Genomic DNA, 20828 nt, shown 5'->3' with positions numbered 1-20828 from the left:
TTAGGCGTATGGGAAAGTAGGAAGGAATCATTTCTTCCATGGGCCGCTTGGGAAATGACACTGCTACACAGCCTTGCTTGTAAGCAAGGCTTTTGGAAAGTCCCTGGCTTAACTGTCTTATGATGACCTCTTAGCAACAGAAGTGGGTTGGATTGCCTTTCCTGTGCCATAGGAAAGACATTGCCAGCGTCTGAAAATACAAGAATATCCTCCAGTCAAAGAAGCAGCCAGAGGAGGAGGATTTCTATCATGAGTTCAGTTTGCTGTTTGTGGAGACATTTACTGCTGTCTCTTCAAACCAGAGCTCGTGGGGATTTATTTCCTTTGCACTTGTTTGTTGGGACTAAGGGAATTTGTTAGCAGCCTTGTTTCAATCAGGACTAATGTTGTGCTAACAGCAGCAATTTTATAATTACATAGCAGTTTTCATCTTATAAGATCCTGCAGCTTATAAACTCTGAACACAGCTTCCAAAGATGGAAAAGTAATGGCTATTTAGCAGAGCAGAAAACCACTCTGCACTGCTTAGGACGGGGAGTGACATACACCATGCTGGTATTTAAGAAAGTGGTGTTTTCTCGCTGAGCTTGCTTTAAGATTTTTAACAATGACTTCTGAATGGGATTTAATTTTAAAAACTCTCCTAAGAGTTGCAAAAAGGTAGATGAGTGTCCAAATCCACCATACAACCCTCTTTTAAGACTAATGGAATCAAATGCCAATACAAAGTTTGGCAATAGCAGTGATTGGTACCAAAATACCATACCCTGTTGTTAGACTGTCAAGATATTGGCAGAAATCTATAATAGTTTGTTTTCCTTTTAGGCACCGATAATCCAAGCCCTCCCATTAGCTCAGATTGAGGTCATAAATATAGTCCTTTTTAGAGACTTAGTTCAGCTGGTGCAGGCTTTTGAGCAAACCAGAAATAAAAATGTGATGCTGCATTATGTCAGAGCCGCATGTTTAGTCTGCCTCTCTAGAAATAATCAAGAAAAGTTATACATGATAAGAGACAGATGCTAGTGCCTCAGCAGACATTTGAACTCTTTCTAGTACAATAGTAAAAAGGAGAAAACACACAAAGAAACTTGTTTCTGTAGTACTCAAATTTGTACTTGGAGTGCTCTGAAGGGAGGGATAAATGAGAAAAGACATTTTCCTTGGCTTTACTTAAACCTATTGCATTGATGTAACATGCCCGTTTCTAAGACACTCATACGACCTCGACGTTTGGATGCATCCATAAGAATGCCTTTTTCCCTAAGTGACCACGGCTCAGAACTGGGCTATACCGATGGCTGAATATGGATCCGGGAGGGGATTTGTGACTGCCAACTCTTAACACTTGGGCCAGGCCAGCAGTTCTGCCCCGGTACTAGATGCCAGGGCCAGGGAACTTGGGCATCTTCCACCATTTCATTTGCTGGTATAGGTGCAGCTATACGCTCGCCCGGGAGCCCCCTCCTTACGTCTCCTTAAGTTTCCCGATGTGCCAGGAAGGTGAAGGAAGACGAGGAGTCAACAGGATGCACCTCTGGCCCCGCGCTGCACGGTTCACTTGTCCCTTCCGCCCTAAGGGCGGTTTGTTTGCGTTCCTGCCGGGGGTGACACCTGTGCTGACAGGTAGACGGGAGCCCTTGTACATCCCACAGGTAACCCAGGCCAGCCTGATGGATGGGTCAGCCAGTCGGCAGTAGCTAACGTGCAGGGGGACAGCAGTCCCTGACAGATCCACTCAGCAAAACCATCAGCCCAGAGCTGGGGTGCTATTACTTAAATTCGCCAGAGGCCCGATTCTGCCCTGTGTTGTACTTGCTCAAACATGCGGAGGTCACCAAGGTTGGTCTCTGGTGTAAATGAAGGGGGAATTTGCTTTTCAGGATACTTTTCAAAACAAGGTGTTGAAAAATGACCGTTTCCTTCTGTTTCGTGTCTCCAGTGTGTGTGTACTATTTCAGCTGGCCAAAGCATTGATCCTTTCCTCTCTAGGTAGTGGCAATATTGCCAAATAGATTTTCATGCTATCAGAATGACAGGTCAGGTTTCTAACTTTCATACAGATCAAGGACTCCAAAGATCCCCTTTCAAAAAGGGTGACATGACATATCACTTTGGCCATCTCAGTATGTTTCTGAAGAGTTTTTCTCACCTACTCATCTGAAGAGTTTTTCTCACCTACTCAGAGGATACCTGGCAGGTCACCAGGTAGAGAGCAGCTTCTGGAGAAGGGGATTGGGGTCACCCAGACTCTTGGGATGCCTCTGGCAAAGGCTCAAGAAATTTTTATGCCAAAGTGATTCAGAGCTTAGCCCTGGGAAGCTCAGGGAGCTCAGGTGACCAAGATGCTGTCAAAGGCATCTCAGGTTTTCAGGCTCCTGAGTCCTTGTCAGCCTGCCAGGTGGGCTGCCAAGGGCCAACCCAATGGGCAAGCTGGCAGCATACTAGCCAGAAACCTAACACAAAGGCAAAGTTGTTTCAAAACCTGCCTACTTTCCACTGGGGCTTCATTGAAATCAGCAAGTTTCTGGGAAATGTGATGACTTTGATAATCTGGTATTTTCCATTCCTTTGGTAAATTCAGCCTCATAAAATAAAAAAAAGACAAAGATTTCTAAGAAGGGGTCATGGAGGACATGCATCAAAAAAAATCAAATGCAAATATTTTAACATTGCCCGCAAGTCTTCAATTTAAAATGAATCACAGATATAAACGGTCCATGTAAATTTTATCCAGGCTGTCTTGTCTTCTTTTTTTTTTTTCCAAGAATGTGATAAGTTTATTCTTTTTAAATCCCTCTGGGAATGAACTGTGCACTTGGAGCTGTTTGCAGTAACACAGGCTTTGCACACTGAAGTGAGCAGCCGGCTTTATGAGTAGCTTGAAGTGGAATGTGAAGAATGAGAATGCCATGTGACAGTGCATCATTGGAGTCCACTTTATTTGGTATACTTTATAAACTGACCACCATGCCATTTAGATTGGATATGAACGAGATTGCATGGCCCAAAGGTTAGAGGAGATGCAGCCCCCGCTAAGATGAGGAAGCAGCCTCTCATGACAGAGGCATGAGCAAGTGCTCAGGAAAGTCTGTAACCCCTTAGCCGTCCCTCCAGGAGATCTGCTCTCTGTCCTGTCTAGCACCGTTCCTACCAGCAATATACAATGGCAGTCCAGGAGAACTTGCTGTAGGCATGTTTTGTTGGGGTTTTTTGGTGCTTAGCTAGTGTCTCCTGAGTGCTACAGCAGCGCTGGTAAATTGGTAGCAATCCTGGGCTTTGCACTTCCAGGTGTGTCTGTGGGGCGTGCACAGCCCATCTGGCCCATATGACGGGTCTGGTTACAGGAGCCAAACGGTAAGGCCACAAAAAGGCTCTAGGGAGCCTGAACCAAAAGTTCAGCGAGTGGTATTTTCTGTACTACGATGTATTGCAAGAAGTTGGGACCTTCTCTAGCCTCTGAAAACTGGGACTGCAGGGAACAGCAGTCTTTCTTTCCAGCTGCCCTCTGCCAGATGAAGCAGCCCACTGTAGACAAGTCAACAAATATGTTCATGCTTCGCTTTGAGTAACTAATCACTTTCCTGCTTGCTCCAAGAACTTTTACATTAGTCAAAAAGAGAAACTACCTGATCTGATCACCACCTGCTTTTGCTAGCAACTCCTTGGGCACTCTTTTATAGCATCTGAGACAAACCCTGTAGCAAATAAACGCAATAATATTTTGCAAGTGTCTGGTATGACATGCTTAAAAACACTTTCTAGACTGTCATACAGAACTGATCTCTGGGGCAAGAAAACAGCAAACAGTTGGTGCATAGATACTGTAGTAAGATACTAAAAGGAGCAGGATGCTTAAGCTGAAGAATCCAGAGCAAACAGACCCTTTTCCCAACCTCAACCAGAAACTCTAAGAAGGTACTTAAAATTGTTCATGTACTTTTGAAAATGTTACCCAAGATGTCTCTATGTCCAGGAACTTAATTTATGTGCTCTGAAGGAGTGGAGCTGCTTTCAATTGGAAAACAGAGGTTCCATCAACTTTAGACCTGAATATGCCCTGCAGTATTTAGAGGGATTCACAGAGACTCTTCCATCTCCGTACTAATTCTTCCACTGTGTCAGATTTAAACTCAAGAGGTTTATCCATCATAGCTTTAGCTTGATTTAAGAGCACTGGGCAAAAATAATCCAGCAACATAAAATAGACTGTGGCTGGGAACGTGATCCTTCATCTCAGTGATGGACCTTTGTTTTCTTTATAAAACTGTCTTCATATGAATCTCTCAGGTTCCACAACTAAAATGGATATAACGAGTTCCTTAGTTTTGGTAAGTGCTTTGGGATCTACTGATAAAAAACACTACAGGTGCAAATCCTAGCCACTAAAGTGGACAGAGAGTCCTCCTTACTTCAATTAATGCTTTGAAGGACCAAACATCATGCTTCAATCAAATAGAGAGCTCAGGATCCTTCTTTAAAGAGTATCGTTTCCTTGCTCACACTTAAAGGTAGCAGGGGCTGGATCACCCACTGGCGTTCCCTCTCACCACCCACATCCGTACAAGAAATAGAGTCAGTTCCTCTGGGTTTAAAATAAATCCTTCTGGTTTAGCAATGCACATTTCTACTTAAGCAATAAACATCTGTCGTCTGCCATTCATTAATATTAATTATAAATGGTCACTAGCTCATGGGATCCAAGTCCACCAGCTGAGATTTTTCCAACTTTGACCTTGTTAGGGTTTGTATAAAAAGTGTTCAGAAGGGTCCTTCAAAGCTCAAAGCCAACAATAAGTGCAATTTGCAGAGTACAGCGTTTAGATTATGCACTTAGAACAAGGGCAGTCAGAAGGGGTGATGGGCAACGAGGGAGGGAGGAAGGAGGGAATACAGAGCCTGAAACAGCGTTCCTTTAAATGCGTAAGGGTTTTAGACCTTTCTGCAGGCTAATGACAGGGAGAGGCATTGTCCATAATGAAACTGGCCCATCCATTAAACATTACTGTAAATGAAAGGTTGCGTGAATTAAAGGTTGTTCATCTCATGTTTCAGGAATGTAGCTGTGTTTCATGTCTGAAGCCTGTTTTCCGTTTAAACGGAGTTCTTCAGATGACAAATGAGAGAGAGAATTTCAGAAAGCAAATAGGCAGAAGTAAATACTTGCTTAAGAACAAAGCAGAGACATAACTGTAGCTGTAAATCTTTATACTGGGGCTACTCTTTGCCGTAGATATTGGGGAGGATTAGATTAGAATTGAGAAATTTCTTTACTGGGTCATTTTGCTGGTAAACCAGTAGAAAAATCCCCACAGTTAATTATTAAATTCTAGCCTTAATATCACCTGTATATGTTTCACTCATGGACCGCTGGTTAATTCTTTTGCTACCATTTTGGATTTCAAGAAACAAAAAATAGAGAATTTAGGAAATCCTTTTTCTGATTTTTGTGTGGCCACTGTATCTTTAAATGAGAAATATTTTTTTTCTCCCCTTTAATTTCTTGCCACTGCAAAATTGAAAAATAATATTTGTTTGCATCAGCCCTTACAATTATCTCATCTTTTTTCAGGCTTAAGCATGCAGCAATGTGCCCCTCATGGGCCACATCTTCATCTGCTCTTAAAATATACGTAGCTTCATTGGCAGAGAGGTGCTAGCTTATATCTCTGCTGAATTAGTGTAACAAGTTCACTGAAATTTTCTGTAAGAAAATCCAGCCCTATACTCTTCCATAACAATGATTCAAAGCTGATGAATGCAAAGAGGAACATGAACCAGTATGTCAGCAATGCAAATGACTAAACTGGACAGAATGAAAGCGAAGTTGGTTTCAGTTCTTTGACTCAGGCCCAAATAAAAGTCTGAGCTTGGTAAAGACAGCAGGAGGCCTTGTATTGATGTCAGTGGAGAGATACTTGGATTTGTGCTCTCTAAGTGTGCAGTACTCTGTCTCTCTGTGGAAGTCTTACAGAAGGCAACAGGCAAGAAAAATTTTTGTGGAAATTTTGTAGCGATTTTAGAAATGCTTATCAAAGCGTTACCTAGTCCCTTACTAGTCTATGAAGCTGAACTACTATACTTAGACTGTCCCTGATGGGTGTTTGTCTAACCTCCTTAAAAATCTTCCATGATAGAGATTCCCACAACCTCTCTCCTGATCTTTATGATCTCTGGTAATAACATTGGATGTCATCGTCTCATCGGGAATGCTCTGAAGCTCCTTTGGACCTTTATAAAGGAAAGTTAACAGCAGCAAGTGTTTTCTTTTTCAAAGTTATGAGGCTGGAAGAGAGCTGGGAGGTGGCAGCCTAAACAAACCAAAGGCTACATCAGGTGTCAGAGCTGGCAGGGAGAGTGAGCTGAGAAGAGACGATGAGGCTGGAGATGGAGAGACCTGGGTGGGGAAAAGCAAACAGAGCTGCCTGGGTGGGGAAGAACAGGCAAATATCCAGAAAAATGAGGAGAAACAGCAGCCAAAAAGTGCTCCTTTGTTTTCACTGTGTTACAAAGGAATGCTGAAAATCCCTTCTTTGCAGCTAGATCCGAAGTACTCTGAAGTCAATGGGATTTCAGTGGGTCTTGGATCAGGCCCTTTAAAAGAAGGGCAGCTATAGCACAATGGCGAATGAATGCCATTGCTGTCCATGACTGGCAGTGTTATAACAGCACTGCTACACATGGAAGTGTTCCACAGCCTGGGGTTTAGCTGACTGAACTGCAGTGCTGCATGTGTCACCATTAGACTCGAAACATCTACTGCCTGATTTACTCTGTAGCTCACATACCCCAAATGTTTTGCATTCTTGGACTAGATTTGATAGATGTGCTAGCAAACTTCTATCTTGCATTTGTTCTTCTTTCCAGGACACACGGGCCAAAACACTGAGGGGTTTAGGTCTCCAGGTGGCGAGGGCCAGGTGAGGCCTGCTGTCAGCAGCCACTTCCCTTCGCCTTTACTTTGTGGTAATATTGCCCATAGGTGACAAAACAGCTTGCTGTGGTCTTCTGGAGAGTCAAGAGAAAGAAGTTGTCAAGATATCTTGCCGTGGCACACAGCCTGGAAGAGGCTTATTTCCTCTTCCAGCTGTGACAAACCTGTCCCTCCCTCAGAAGGAGCTCCTTAAAGCACTAGAAGTTAGGGCAAGGACTTTGGAAACATCGACTGCGAGAAGTGATAGGAAGACCAGTGTAGAGAGAAGGATGGGTACGTGAGGATGCGGAGGCAGAGCAAGGAAGTGATGTGGGGTAAGAAAGAACGATACCCTGCTCTTTTGCACATGGTCTCAGCCCGGCGCTGAGAGGGAAGAGTAGCCACAGTTTCCTATTTGCCTCTCCCTGAAACTCAACAATGTGAAGTCGCCGAAGGTGAAGGTGCCATGAATGAGTATAGCTGTACCAGGGAAGAAGGCCAGAGACCAGGCAGAGACCTGCATGTCTGCATAACATAACTGGTAGTTTGTTTTAGGACTCTCTTTGATCTGCAACAGCCGTCCCTCTTCCCCAGTCAAATCTGCTATGGAGGGAAGAGCCCCAGCTGGTTTGGGTGCAAGCCAGAAGGTGGCCCTTGGCCTTGTGGCCAGGGAGTGGACCTTTAGCAGTATAGACATAGCTGTGGATTTCACCTTCTAAAGCTGGAGCTGCTCCTCTCAATCGCGAACATTTTTATTCAAGAAGGAAGATGTTGGGCAGGTGCTGGAAATTTGGTGCTGAATGAATTCCTGATGTGCACTTTGGAAGGGGTAGGAAGAAGGGTTTGTAAGAGGTTTGTATTCCCTCCTTTTTCTCCTACAGAGCTCAGGCATCTAAAAGATAGCCAGCCAGCCAATTCTGGAGCATGAGGAGGCAGCAGAAGGGAAGATCAGAAAGAGAAAAAGAGCTGATTTCTATCCCTTATTTGGTTTAGTGATCTGAAGAGATCAGCTCTCACATTGTTCACATTTTAATAGAAGAATGCAACCAGCTTTTTTTGGGTTCCCTTCCCTCACAGGAGCAATTGACCACACGCTTCTTTCTCAGCTTTGACACCATTCCTCGTAACGCGAGGTTGATGCTGTTTACCAGCAGCGTGTCCAGCCCACTTTTTATAGCATGCTCCAGAGGACCTCCGGGCAGCCGAGCGACCTCCTCTCTGCTCCCAGGCCCCCCAGGGCAGGGAGGGGACGGAAGGTGGCAAGAGAAGAGCTGGCAGTAGAAGAGGAGAACATCTCCCAAGGAGCACAGAGACAGCGTCAGCCCAGCACCCTGAGAGGCTAAAACCAATTTTCATACCTGAGGGCCTGACAGGTTGGTGTGTAGCCACAGCCGTTTCCAGCCTGACTGCTCATCGAGGTGCATATTATTTGGAGAATACAACCTTGGCACGGTACACATGTACACGATGAGTGCATACGTGTATAGTACCATATGTGCAGAGGCACGCAGCGCGTATGTATTACCTGCTTGCACGGTTGATACATGTCCGTCAGAGCTGGGAGATATGATGAGAATTTAACATTCACACTACAAATAAACATACATGTCACAAAACGCAGTATTAGTATTAATTAGTTCAGACTTTAAGGTCTTGGTTTGCAGGTAGTAACCTAATATGACTTTCCAAACTGCCTGCGATTGAATCTTGCACATGCTATGATTAAAGTTTAAAAATGGCTTTTTCCAACCCTTTTGAACTGTAGAGCCAGTACATCCTCCACTATTAGCTATTTTGGATTCACAAACCGGTCCGACTCACATCGGTCCTATTTGGCCCCTCTTGACCCTTCTCACCCAGATCTCTTTTCTGGATCGCGCCCCGGTTCGCCAGCCCGTGGCAGTGGCAGCCCTGTGCTGTCCGTGCCTCGCCTTGCTCAAGGTATCCCCAGCTCGCCCGTTCACTTCACGTTGCAGCTAGCAGATTCCCAGTCTCAACAGGCTTACTCTTGGAGGCTGGAAATGTGTTAAAGTTAAAGAGTCAAAACCCCTGCAAGGAAAGGAAATGAGAGGTCCTCTTGGCAGCAACAAACAGAAAATAAACAACCAAACTCTTCACAAGACAGATTCCTCAATTATAGTAACTCAGGCTCGCAAAGGCCAGAGTTATGACCCATTGGCGTATGCAGTATGTAAACACAGGGATGCAGTAATTAGCTTTGTGCTCGTTTTGAGGCTTCAGAAGTCCTGTGACCTGCCATGGAGGAGGGTCATTAACCATAACCACACTAGTGACCTTCACACAGGACACCCCATCTCTCACAGTTATACGAGCGAACTGTGCACTGTGATGTCTCCCCGGCTCACATGCTCCAGCCCTCTTGTTTTAAATGCCATTGAGCTATACATGAGGGAGAGGATGTGACTTTTGGGATGAGCTGTGACTGGAATATCTTACTTTCCCACGTAGCAATGCTTAGGACTTAAATGTGATTAAGTAAAAATACTCAGTACCAAAAATATCCAGAATTTCCCCCAATTTTTTTTTTTTTTTAAATCAGAAAAATTTGTTTACAACTAGTACACTGAGGAATTATTTGACTGGTGTGGGCCTCTATTACCCTGGGAAGAGACTTGTATCTTTGGGGTGTGGAGTGTATAGGGACAGACTGTTCACAGCTTGCTCTGTAAAGGGCATTTCACCTTTGAATAAGCAGGTGTACAGCCATTACTAGATGTTTATCAACAACCACAACAAAACTCTGTTCTAACCCTGATTTTGCCAACACTAAATTAAATTAGTATTGGGAATGAATACTTTTCAACTCTGCTTTTTGTTTTACTGTGGCTGACCCATGGATCCCCTGAAACATGCTCATCTTGCTGTGAGGGAATCAGCCTGGGTGATCCTTGGTTTAGATCTTGCAGTGTTGCAAAGTCATTAGTGTGCAGATGGAGAAAATGTGCTCTTTAATTTAAAAGTTAGTCGGTGAAAGTCCAGATCACGCATACTGGGCTGTCCTTAACAGTCATTGGAAAGAAACAGGCACTTTCAGGAGGCAAATTATTTTGCCCTTCTTAGAATCCATCTTACAGTGCCATGGATCCCCCTCCCCAGGTGCAGTATGAACCCCACCATTAACATGACCTTTGCTTTGACAAAACCAACTAATTTTTAGCTGTCTGGCTTAAATGCAATGAATCCCCTCATGCTCTTGCCAAGCCTATGGAGGCTCAGTGGAGTCCCAGCTTGTCATTCCTTCTCTGAATTCTCAGATAGCAAAACCCTCTCTGTGAAAATCACATCCATGTCAAATTCAGATTGTCCAGTGTGACAACAGAGCTCAGCAAAATGCACAAGTAACTGTTCCAGAGGCTTGGCAGTCCAGAATTTTTTGGGGAAAATGGGTATTACCACATGAATGAACACATTGGTGTGGCACATACTTATGCAAGTCTTAAGTGGCTTCTTAGGTGTTTAACGGGTTGTGAAGATCATGAAACCCTGATTTTATGTGCCACGGTTCAAAACCTGTACAAAGAAGTGGTGAAACTCCCACTGATTTCAAATGGCTTCCTTCACTACTTCCACATACATTTTAAAATGTAATGCAACTCACACATCTTTTCGTAGGGGCTGTCTTTTTCTTTCTCTATTTTGCCTGGTACAACTTAACTGACTGTTGATGAAATTAGTGCACCTCAACCAGAGATCAACTGCAGAACCCCTTTTTTGTGAGAAATGCTAAAGGAGCAATGTAGTTTAGACTCCAGAGCCCTCTGTGCTCCATTGTTACATGGATCCATATGGCATCAGATCATGTACGTTAGGGTCAATGAGTTTAAGTTAAGTGAGTGAAATTAGTTTATTGCCTAATATTTTAAGTTTGCTAGTGTTGAGTTACGTTGTTTTCAGCTGAAGTAAATTCTTGATGAACGGCTTGAGATTTTTAGCTGAGTGGTGGTTTTGGAAATCGGATGGATGCCTGATACACCTTCCTCACACCACAGCCAACTGAAGACATTTTCAGACATGATCTGATTAATACGTTTGAAGCATTACGCGGACATATAGAAATCGGGGTGGAGGAACTAGTTCAAAGAAACAACAGAGATGGCCTGAGTCTCAGTTCTCTAAGCTATTAAAATCAAACCTGGATTTTTGTATTCATGTAAGCAGTGCAGGATAGAAGCATTTATTTTACTTAATTTCTCAAAAATATATACACTTCCTCATTAAACCTGCTTAACAACAAATCCTGTTCCCTTGGTTCCCTTCTGTTCTCCAGTCTGTGTCTAGAATTCAGCTCCTCATCTCAAAGACACTGCTTTCTCTCTTATTCTTGCTGTATACGAAAAAAAAAATCACAACATAATATCTGTATTCTCCTTACAGCACAAACCATTACCTGACAAGGTACCTTGCCTCCAAGGGGTTGCAGTCTTGTGAATTTTGACTAAAATTGCCCCTCTTCCTTTCATAACAGTATCCTGCTTTTAGACTCTACAGGGTGACAATTCCTACACTCCACCGTGAAAAAGAAATATGCTATTCTATGTTCATCCCACCATGTCTTCATGCCTAATGCTTGAATTTTTGCCTGTCAGGAACAGGAACTTTCTTTGGTCTGTGTTTGCACAGAACTGGATGCAGTTAACATTCCTTCTCTCCTTTGAACATCTAAATGCCACCAGCATGTAAATGAAACAATATATGAACAAGCAACAACTGAAATGTATTATTTGTTTACAACAATACAACTGTGTAGCCTATCTATGGGCTTGCAGAATACCCAGCTTTCTAAGATGTCTTCCTTGTTCATAGCTACGCACTTAGTCTTTTGGTGAGAGTTTTTAGTCCCTTTAACTGATAAGGACATGTTCTCTGAAAGCGCTTAAAACTGTCTGCTCTCTGGGGGAGTTAGTTGGGACTCAACAGAAAGTCATATGGTGAATGTTCTCTTCTTGGCAGAATTACTCATGCATGAAAACATGCAATTCCTTCCCCACAAATACTTTTGTAGACAATTCTGATATTTGTCTTTTGGCCAGTAAAAGTCAATCATCTCACACATGTGCAGACAACAGCCCAAAGGGACTTGTGTTTGGCCAGAGCACATTTATTAAGGCAAAGAAATAATATTGATGGATAATTTGTAGTGTTTGAAGAGCTCTGTGAGTTATGCTTTTCCAGTATATCCATTTTCCATTAATGGACATGGCTACAGGAAACAATGTGACTCTCAACCTATGTCCATCAGTGAAAGGTAGGAGACAAGATACTAAGTGTGGGAAGGTAAAAGTACCAGGGCACTGCACTAGGGGAACAAAACAAAAAGTGTGAGGGAAAGAAAGGAAGAAGAAGAAACTGGAACTTAAAATCATATAGTCATGCAGACTAAAAAGAACTCACCAACATAGGATTAAAAGAGGACAATTATGAAATAAATTACAGTGAGGTTTGGATGGGATTGAACTATAAAAGGAACCTGTATGTGAAACACATGGAAATTACCGCGTCAGAACACACTGGGATCAAGTAATTTAGAGCTAAAATGGGCAAAAAGAACCTCTTAGACTAGTCGGGCTATTTGTATCCTCATTATTCCCATTTGTTTGTATTAATTCTGAAAATACGAGCACCTTCTCCCAGCAAAATCTCATTTTATAGCCAGTGAGGGAAAAAAAGAGTTGTAATAGATTTCACCAGCTTTAACAACACACCAACAGATGGAAACAAACAAAAAAAACCCCTTCATCTGTTTTATCTTGTTTTGTGTAGCTGTTCCAGAAACATGTCCTTGCTTCTGTGCGATAGCAGCGACCTAACTGACTAACATCCTGTCTCTGACCTCAACTCCTTGAGCAAAGTCATTGAGGCATCTGTGACGAGCATACCCCGTCATCATGTGGTCTTTGCCCTAACTCCCTCGGCCACAGACATCTATTCAACATGGAAACGGCAGAGACTGACCGAACTAACTCTTCATGGATGCGGAGAAAAGATTAGCAGCACTGTTGGTAACTGCTGGGTCCGCTGCTAGATTTCAAGAGCCGATGCCATGAAAGTTAAACTCCAAAGCAATGCCTGAGTGGCAACGGGGAGTGCTACAATACAAAAGAGCGTTTTCAACATTTCCTAACAGTAAATACAAACATATTTACTTTCCCTTCCCTTCCCTTTCCCAAAGTGTTTGTGGTGTTACCTCCTCCTGCACTCAGTGACTGGACACAGCTAGCCATAAGAACAGAGCCTGGCTTGGTTTCTCATGCAATTATTCTGTTGTTCAAAGGGGAACAGAAGTTTCTCTCTCTGTAATAACGGACAGTGGCAGTAGAGAAGATAAGTTGCCTGGAGATTAAGTTGGACAGTTTCATTTCCCCATTCCAGCAGGAACAGAAGGAAAACTTTTAGCTTAATTCTCAGTTTCCTGGCCTGTCACCGTAATCCATCCCTTAAATCTATGTTAACCTAATGTTTTATGTGTGAATTTCCTCAGATTTATTAAGAATTATCTTTTTTTTAAAGTTTTAAATTCATCTCTCTGTGTAGTTGTATGAAAGTGAATGGGACAGATTTTTGTGGATATTGAGGTAGTGGATTTCAGAACATTAAAAAAAAATGGCACTCACACATACACATACAATTCCCAAGGGCACAGGTAGAGTTGGAACATATGTTCCATCTGCCTGCATTGGTTTCAAAGGAATTGTCTACTGAGTGTAAAACAGGCTAGAATATAGCCTATGACTTACTCAAAAGGAAGAAAACCCACCACCTTTATGCACATTGCAGAAAAAAAAAAGAAAAAGATTCATGATTGTGCATGAATTCTTGTGGTGTGCAGTATTTTTCTAGTATGGTTTGGCTCAGATCCCATAAAATAAGAATTGACAGTAAAATATGTGAGTAAGTTCTTCTAAAGTACTTACTACACAGGAACAGCAGGCATTTATCGGAGAGAAATGTCCAATCTTAAGATTGCCAAATTGCCATAAGCAAATACACAAAATCATTATCACCTCAAAAAAACAGTTTGGCAGTTCCAAAATTACAGTTCAGTCCTATGTTTTCAGCTCTGGCAAGATTAGCTTTGGTAGAAAAAAAAAAAAAAAAGGACTCTTCCCCCAGTTACAGTGGGCTAACGGAGAGGCTGTGTTTCAAGTTGTGCCACTGTGCAGAAGCAGAAGCAAGCATGGACATCTTGGACACAGATTCTAAGCAAAAGGGAATCCGTAAATAGCTTGCCTTGGCTGCTCCCCTGAGGCAAACGCGCCTCTACCTCTTCAAGGCACTGCCTGACACAAGGAGGAGGAGGTGACATCTACCATAAATCAGTAGATCTAGCCAGTTCTTGGGTGAGGGGGAGGCACCTGTAGCTATCTATCTGGTTCATAAGATCCTCCTTCTAACATTATTTCCCTTCTCATGAGGTATATCCCTAGGGAACAAGCCAACCTTCAAAAGGATCGCAAGCTCCAAACCCCTTCAGCGTTTCTGTAAGTAATCTGCAGCAACCCTAATGATCATTTAGCAATGAAACAGTAAGTTATGACTTGGTACCAGCAGCTCATGCTGGCTCACAGATGTTCACATGGGGTAGCTGCTCCACCTGTTCCACTCATCCTCAAAAGGGGTGAAACCTTGGTTTTTGTTGGGAGGAAAGGGGGAAATAGAAGGGATGGGGATATGGTAGGGATGGGGAAAAGGAAATACTTCCTCGACACGCCTGTGCCAACCAGAGTAACTGCACGGGGGGCAGAGCAAGTAACTTCCCTGCTGCAAGAAGGGGAGAAAGGGGAACAATGGAACAACAATCTCTACTGGGCAGAATTTGTATTTGGAATTATTATTTCATAGACTTCTTAAGCATCTCCCATTCTTTACATGTGGGATGCCATTCACTAGGTGCCCTGATGGGGAATAAGTCCAACAAGCTGGCTTGCATGGAGGGGTGGTTCTGCTGGCACCGTGGCTTATTGGGTGAAACCAAGTGGAGTTTCCCTTGGCTGCCACGCCATGGGGTCTTTCTCCCATGCCAGGACTCCATGAGCCGGATGCAGATGGCAGGATCAGGCCACGTTGTTCAGCCAGAGCTAGTAGAAAGAGTTCAGGGTGGGAGAGAGGCCACAGCACTGCAATTGCAAGAGTTATGGTCTTACCTGTAGGGAAGTGTGAAATAGGAATCAGTTTGGAGGAATCCCATGGTTGAAGCGTGACACTTGGCTGCCTGATATCCAACAAACAACTCCCACCATGACATGTTTTACAATGGATTTTTTTGTTCTGATCTCCACATGCAACCCCTCATCTTGGAAGCTGTTTCAGCAGAACCAAGAGAGATTGTGCCTTCCCATCCAGCCCACCCTGTCCTCTCTAGATCACACAAAGCGCATTTTTTGAGCAGCGTTAGGACTTTATTTACTCCAGGCAAGGGCACAGTTCTTTCCAGCCCAAGGAACACCACATCAATAGGTGCTTTGGTGAAGCCTGCAGTCAAGGCCTGGGAATTCAGATGTGAGTTATTAAACAAGCACAATACCAATCTCATATTATGATGATGATAACGTGGTACCTTTTCCTTCCTTCTGACATCTCTTTCTTTGTACAATACATTTTCTGCTCTCGCTTGTAGCTGGGCAAGGATTGCCCTTTGCTGACGGATGCTGTACGATCTCTCTGACCCTTACTTCATTTCCTCTTTTGAAACCACATGTTTTTCCTTTCTTTGTGCAAGGGCTCCATGGACTCCACTCACTAGCTTCACAGTGCACTGCAATAAACATAGGACAAGCTGAGCTTGGCCAACTCCTTTTTGTATACACAATGCATATGGTACATTAATTTTATTCTGCATCAGCCAAAAGGTGGTGAAATTATTGGAATTAATAAGGATTTGCAGCAGTGAATTGACAGAAATTGGACTGGTGGGGATATACTGCACAAAATAATGACAAATAATTATGTCAGTTACTATTTTGTACTCATCATTTCGTAATTCCATTCCTGAAACGGGGCAACAACAGCACAATTGGTCTCAATGAAATCAGTTACTGGGGCTTGTTCTGAGGTTGCTTTGGTTTTGTGGAGGTATAAATCCTTGTAGCTTCAGTGTAATTAAACTTTGGTCATGCCTATGTGAAAGGAGAGTGAAATCACTGAGTCAAGCTGCTGCAGCTGGTCTCAAAGGTATTGAATTTGGAAATCAATAGTTATAAAGGACCAAGTGATATCAAAAGGCATTACATTAAGAATCAAGTCTCTTTGGTGATCTGCTGCTTAGTATTCAGCTTAAATAGTGAAAGAGCCATCATCTGTAGCATATACAAGCTGTAAGAAGGCAAAGCAGAGGAGAATTTGAGTCAGGGGGGTGCAAGCTTTTCAGAGAAGTGCGGGTTACAGTTTCTGAACCAGAGTGATCTGAATGCGCATTGCACACTACTGGGAACTTAAAAGATGTGCAGCTGGACAACTTGTCCAAACAGCATAGACAAAAGTGGGAGTCGCCTTGGAAGCTTAACAACGTGCTCTTAATACTATCCTTCTTTTGTGCCATCTCCTCAGCATCCTTCTCTTGATACATGATAGTAAACACTTATATTTACTTTATGTTCACATGTGTGTCTAAGACTATAAACCACTGCTGAAGAAGGAGTGACTTCCAGCCCCTCTATAAAGAGGAATTTGTAAAGTCAACATTTTTTAAGCTCCAGAATTTACTTCAAAATTTTTCAAAACCTAAAAATATAACTGACCTCAGGCAATCTCTGAGCCTTCCTCCAGTGAACTGCCATGTGGGTCATTTTGTTTTTCATATTACACTGGAGCTCTCCTGTTAAAATAATTGGCCTTCACGTGCACAAAAAGGTTCTGTTTTTCCTCTGTAGCTTTAAATGGCTTTTCCTAGTCGAGACTGATTCATTGTTAAAGCAGTTAAGTCCACAGCACTTGGAAACAGCCATCAAGAAACAAAAATGATCTCTTGAATTTCTTTCAAAGATGAAAGTCTTTGCTCGAAAATAAAACTGTAAAAACCATCACTACCACCTGAACTAACATATATTTGAGAAGGAAAATGCCAAACTACTCTACATTATTTTTATTCCTGCATTACTTCCCCTCCAAAACATGTGATGCCAGGGAGAGCTATGTGCATGATACTGTGGGGGAGGAGATTCCCATCATGGCCAGACTGTGCCTAAGTGCTCCCTGGTTGCTGGTGGCTGAAGAGGTTACCGCTTCCACCGCAGTTTGCAGCCCTCAGCCACCACAATTCGCAGCCAGCTTACTAAAATAAGCTGAACCTTGCCACAGCTTCAGCATGCTCATGGCAGGGGATGTCAACTGCAGCAGCCCAGAGGCAAATGTATCACTCGTTCTGCTTTCAGCTGGAGGGGTGGCAGAGGGATGGAGCAGACAGTTAGGTGTGGTGACCTCCAAAATCGCCCCAGTGTGAATAATTGGAGCTTATGAGTCAGGGGCTGGAGAAATACAAAAGGAGGTCTCTTCTCTGCAGCCACTGAGTCACAGGACCAATGTCGCCAATCTCATTCCTTCAGTGACAGTGCCACACTATTTGGTGTTTTATTTTAATCCTCAGTTTCTGGAGTCAGGTGATCATGCACATATGCCATTTTGGCTTTGGTTGTTTTTTGGTTTGGTTTTTTTTCGTAATGTTTTAGTTTCTAGCCTTCACCTTTGTGAAGGTAAGCTTCAAAATGTTGACACATGCATGCTTTGAAGGCTCAGGTAGTGCAAGGGGGCTAAAGCAAAGCAGTTAGTATTTTGATCTTTCCATTACATGTGCGGTCTGGCTCAGGATTTTTGAACCTTTGATGTTGGCGGTGCTGCACAACACCATAGCAGAGCAAGTAAGAGATGGACGTCATTCTACCTCAGGGCAGACCAAACAGGCCGTATTTCTGAGGCAGAATTGCCACCAGCGTCAAGGCTGTGTTTGTAGGGCACAACTGAGCTTGTGCCTCTCGTGAAATGGCAGACTTGGGAAATACCTTGAGTTTATCGTGCTGGGGCACACATGCTGTGATGCAGAGCATTTACATTTTAAGTTGCACTTCCCTGGTGGTGTAACTGATCTTGCAGCTCTTGCCCTCCTTAGATCCCCCGTCCCCTGTGAGAAAACCAAGCAGGACGTGGAGAGACCAGACTTACCGATGCTAGTGCACTCCATCGTGTGATTGTTGGCTTCCAGCCCATCGGGGCACTTTTCAAGGCACTTTCCACTGTATAAGTAAAACCCACTTTTACACTTTGTGCAGAAGTTTCTGGTGAAGCAGGTATCACAGTCAGCTTTACATTCTGAAATGCAAACAGTAAAAAACAATGTTGTTACTCTCTGCCACGAAACACCATGCGCTCGCTCACATATACCAGAATCACACAATTCTAGCAATGTTAAACAATCTTCAAAGGAAGCAAATTATGTTTAGATCTTCTTCGTGGCCTGTACACAGAGTGAGGACAGCCACAAGTGACCTTGGCATGAGTGAGGATTTAATAAGGATGGCCTGATGCTGAACAGCCTCACACTGCTTGTCTTCTTGGAGAACTATGCAAATGGAAGACAGAGCACGGCACATTAAAATAACAATATACTGCTGCTGCCCTACACTGACACAGCATAGGTACTAATTAACCCCACAGGGCGCAGGTATTGGGCCAGTCCTACACTATCTATCTCCATTCATCCAGGAGCAATAAAAACATGCCAGAATTTAGAATCTGCTTGGACTGTTTTGCATCAACATCTTTTCTTATTTTAAATGACTCCCTGATGTTCAATCAGATGTCCTGTACTATTTCATGTATTCTCTGTATGACTGCCCAAATTGGCATTAGTGGTATATTTCCCAGTTCTCAGACATTTTTAAAAGAAATACATAAAAACTTGTGTATGGCACAGCTCATGTCTGATATGCAAGGCCACACACTGCTAAAAAGTGAGAAAATACTTTGCAGTATCAAGTTACTTTGTAAGACTTTACTCTGGGGTCTGTTCATTAAATAACTTTTATTACCAGGTAAAAACTGGGAGAGTTGCTTGGCCGTCGCTCTTACGTTTTTATACCACCTGTGGGATTAAAAACAGTGAATTCAACAACAAAAGGAGGAGTGGGGAGGACATTGCGATCTTTTCCAGGTCATTGTGGCTCAAAATACATAGTGGGGTCAAAATGTTGCCTGAGTGGTAAATAGAGTTGGGTTCTCTGCCAGCCCAGAGGCAACATGAATTGGTAACTTCCCCAAATCAGGCTGAAATCTGGCCGGCTGAAACCTGGCCAGCTGCTACAGGCGTTGAGAGGACTACGCTAGTGTGAGAGGAGCTCTGAAGAGACCAGGGCAAAGCACATCTCCAAAGAATGCCACCTGTCATCTTCTCCCCTTGTCGCAGGGGCCGGGCGGGTAAGGGCAGTGGGCTAAAGGGCTCCAGCCACCAAGATGCAGCGTCCCTCGGCCCCTGCTCTTCAGAGCTGCCGCTGCTCCCTCTCGCTGCTGGAGGGCAATGCCCGGCACCCACCGGCGCTTCCCTTTCACATGGGGGTGTAGAGGGGGAGACCATCACCTGGGTCCTAGGCAGGTCCCTCATGCAGAGCCAGGACCCCTGAGCTTTAGGCCGTTTTGTGATCTTTCACCTTAACTTCTTGCTTGGGTTAATATTTACTGCACTACTATAAAAGAATGGAACAAATAAAGACACGGCCTGTCCGTCTGCTTCCCTGTTGACTTGACTCCTAAGTTGACTTGACTCCCAAGTTGACTTGACACAGCATTCAAGAGAGAACAAAAATCCATGTGCTTCCCCTTTCCCCAGCACTTACTTGCACACTTATTAATGTCGGGATACCGTGTCCCATAGTATCCGCTTGGACACGAGGAAAGACATACTCCGATCTGTTTCATGCCAATCCTCTCCAGAACAAAAAAGAGCCTGGGCTTACATGACAGGCATCCGTTGTAGTCAGAACATGTAGCACACCCTCCTTGGCAACCCTGGCTCACGTTAGGATGCACTGAGAAGACAAGCATTAAAAAAAAAAAAAAAAAAAAGGTGAGAGAACAAGATATTAGACAAGACCATGGAATAATGGTTCCTCTGTACTTAGAAGGGTGGACCATCCACCTCTCTGACAGCTCTTAAAGATTGTTTCATTTTTTTCCTTGTATCTCTTAGGACCTGACATTTCATTTCAGCGATTATTTCATCTGCATAAAAATGAGAAGCTCAGCTGGTGGGCTCGCATCTTGCAGAAACAGATAACAGAAGATTATATTTTAAATCGATTTTATGGAACAGCAGCATCCTAGAGAACAGTTGTTTTTCTTTTAGTTACTTTCAGTGGCTTTTCTGCCTTGCATGCACTTGGCTCAGCAGATAAAGACATTCACTTATTTTTGCTTTCCTAGCTGGATGATTAAAAATCAACCTAGTGTATAATTTCCTTTATTGATTAAATGCCATTTGATTGAGTTCTGCTGTGCAGGAATATGCCCTTGTAAGATCTGATGGTAATTTGCCTCAATAAAAAGACACAGGAGAGCCATCATTCTCACCCTCCTTCTTTCCCTGGAATGTTCTCTCTGGCATGTTTTTAATCTCTAACAATTACAACCTGATGTTCAGACTTAACTGTGGCATTTACCCTGCTCCAGTCCCAGCATGGAGCATAGGTAGGATTATATTTGCCTTTCAATTGAATTGTTCTAATTCTTCAGACAAGGAAAGGAAAACTTATTACACTCACTGCTTAAGACTATTCAGTTCTTCTTTAGGTGCTTGGGGGTAACAGAAAAGAGGACGGTTTTGCAGACTATCTTTTAAGTAGCAGACATGAATCAGTTCATTACTTCTCAATGGTAGAGAATAATGTTTTGCATCTTCCTGTACTTTAGAAGT

At 43.3% G+C, this 20828-nt stretch overlaps 1 long non-coding RNA gene across 1 annotated transcript; it reads right to left on the bottom strand.

Annotated features, from left to right (window-relative positions):
- Nucleotides 1-15489: 15489 nt before the first annotated feature.
- LOC104626692 lies at nt 15490-19944 on the bottom strand. The gene is made up of 3 exons (XR_738090.1): nt 19753-19944; nt 18086-18232; nt 15490-15686 (listed from the first exon to the last, which is right to left on the bottom strand). It is a non-coding gene; the product is annotated as an uncharacterized LOC104626692 (long non-coding RNA).
- Between the last annotated feature and the right edge of the window lie 884 nt (nt 19945-20828).

Source organism: Phaethon lepturus, unplaced genomic scaffold (genome assembly GCF_000687285.1).
Source record: "Phaethon lepturus isolate BGI_N335 unplaced genomic scaffold, ASM68728v1 scaffold48059, whole genome shotgun sequence".
Lineage (NCBI taxonomy): Eukaryota > Metazoa > Chordata > Aves > Phaethontiformes > Phaethontidae > Phaethon > Phaethon lepturus.
The sequence above is the reverse complement of the archived record's forward strand: the minus strand, read 5'-3'. Positions and strand labels throughout refer to the sequence as shown.